Below are 2,855 nucleotides of genomic sequence, written 5' to 3'. Positions count from 1 at the left end.
AGGCAGATCCGGCCACAGCGGCTGCAGGGAAAAGTCCGATCTGGGGCCGGTGCTGTAGCAGTGCGATTCTTCCTCAATCTTTTTTTTTTTTTTTGTCCATAACTTTTTTATTGAATTTAGTAAACATACAAATAAAGCAATCAATGACTGTATCTGCAACCATTCTTTGTGTATAAGCATAGCATACCAGCAGAAAACAAAATATATATATATACACAAAATACAAACAAAACAACACATACATACATTCACACATACATACATACTTGGCAGCTGAATTAAAAAATAAGTACTCTGTCCATATGTTAATTACATCAAATTAATAATGTCATAATATCTACCAGGAATACATGTACGCATCTGATCTACAGGACTAAAAGAAAATTTAAGAAATGGAAGCCACTTGTACATCAGAGAATCTTTACCTTCTGAATTATTTATATTGCATAAACTATCTGCTATCTTGTCCATAGCATAAACCTCCCAGATTTTAGCATACCAGGCTTTAACTGGAGGAATATTGGGAGATTTCCAAAATTGGGCTAACACCATTTTAGCAGCAGCTAGTAACAGGGATATCAGGGATTTATTGAGAGAAGTAATAGAAATACCTTTCCAACAGTCAAGCAAAATGAGTTCCAATCTTAAGGGTAAACTATAGCCCATGATATCCTTGATTTTTGCCACAATTACTGCCCAAAACGACTGCACCCTCGGGCAAGACCACCAGCAGTGTATAAATGTGCCCACCTCTCCACAATTTTTCCAACATTTGGAGGATTGATTTATCGCCATATGGCTTAATCTCTGAGGTGTTAAATACCACCAGAACAAAATTTTTTGCGTTTGTAATTGTATATTCAATGATTTTGAAACAAACGAAGGAGATGACCAGATTTGTTGCCAAACATCCTCCTGAAAATTAATTGAACTATTCCTTTGCCAAATTTCTTGATAGGATAACAAATCAACAGCATCAATGTCTAGCAAACCCTTATAGATAAATGAAATCAATCCCTTCCGCTTTAAAAAAGGAGATTGTAGCAAGGATTCAAAGAAAGTAAGAGGTCGATTGAAATTGTATTTCTTTGAGAGTGATGTCACCAAGTTGTTAGTTTGCAAGTATTCAAACCATGGGATTTTTGTCCCACCAGTTTTCTCTTCTAAAGATTTTTTGTCGAGCACTTTTCCATTGGACAAAATATCCACAAACCTATAAAGATTATATTTTTTCCAAATTGGAAAAGACTTGTAAAAAAACCCCGGTTGAAACCAAGAAACATCCATAAAATGAGATAGTGGAGACATAGGAGGGGCTAAAGAGAGGCGGCGTTTGTCCCAAATCTGAAAAATAGCTTTAAGGAAAAGGTTGGAAGAGATATTAGGAGGTCTCTTCTTTGGAAATTCCCATAATGTAGATTGAAACGATTTATTATTTAGATAGGTATCTTCTAGGACCTTCCAGCCTGAATTTAAATCAGCATCATGGTATCTGACAAGGCCTCCTAAAATGGCAGCTTCATAAAATTTATGCAGATCCGGAAGAGCCAGACCACCTGAGGATTTAGAACGAATAAGAGTTGCATACCCTATTCTAGATAAGCCCTTGTTCCAAATGTATCTTAAGAACGAACGACGCCAACCCACAAATAAATCCTCAGGAATAAGAATAGGAATGGCTCGAAATAAAAACAGAAATTTGGGAAAAATAAAAGATTTAATAATCTGAATTTTTTCGTTCCAGGGAATGAGTGAAGAATTTTTATTCTTTTGCATATTAAGAATGTCCTTAATCAATAAATGATGATTGACTTTAAAAATATCTCCCAATTTTAAAGGTATATTGATCCCCAAATATGTCCAATATCTATCCATTTTTTTGAAGTGATAATTTGAGTAGATGGAATCTTGGAGAGCATCTGAAATTGTGATGGGATAAAGAATGGTTTTAGATGGGTTTACTCGAAGACCCGATATAGAAGAAAATACAGATAATAAATCAAAGACAGCTGGTAAAGAAGTCTTAGGTTTTGTAACAAAAAGCACTAGGTCATCTGCAAACAAAGACACCTTAATTTGTTTCTTTCTAATAGGGATACCAGCAATAATATTGGTATTACGGATAGCATTAGCAAGAGGTTCAATTGCGATTGCAAAAAGCAGAGGAGACAAGGGGCAACCTTGCCTCGTCCCTCTGAAAAGATTAAATTCTTCAGAATCCAAATTATTAATAGAAAGAATAGCAGAAGGTGACTTATATAAAGAATGGATTATCTTCAGAAAATTCGGGCCAAAATTCATTTTCTGCAGTAAGGTTGTAAGATAAGGAACTTCAACGGAATCAAAGGCTTTTTCAAAATCAATAGACAAGATAAAAGAAGACTCAATATTAAATTTCTGGCAGTATTGAATAACATCAAGGACCATTCTAGTATTGTCCGTTAACTCACGGTGTGGGATAAAGCCCGATTGGTCAGGATGAATGTAGTTCCCTATAAAAGTATTAAGCCTAGCCACCAGGGCTGCTGTAAAAATCTTGTAATCACAATTAAGGAGCAATATCGGCCTGTATGAACTAGGGTCTAGCAAGTCTTTGTCTTTCTTTGGTAGAAGAATGATTTTTGCCTGTGACCAAGTAACTGGAAAAGAACCAGACTGTACAAACTGATTACAGGCGTCCGCCAAGATGGGAGCCAACAAAGTATTAAAAAAATTATAAAATTCTGGTAAAAAGCCATCTCGGCCTGGAGATTTATTGGATTTCATAGACTTGATAGTCTCCTGTATTTCAAGTGCAGTAAAAGGTTTGTCCAAAAGGGATTTAACCTCAGGAAAAACAGGCTTAATAACTGAGC

This window comes from Heteronotia binoei, chromosome 4 (assembly GCF_032191835.1).
Source record: "Heteronotia binoei isolate CCM8104 ecotype False Entrance Well chromosome 4, APGP_CSIRO_Hbin_v1, whole genome shotgun sequence".
NCBI lineage: Eukaryota > Metazoa > Chordata > Lepidosauria > Squamata > Gekkonidae > Heteronotia > Heteronotia binoei.
This window is presented reverse-complemented; position numbering follows the sequence as displayed.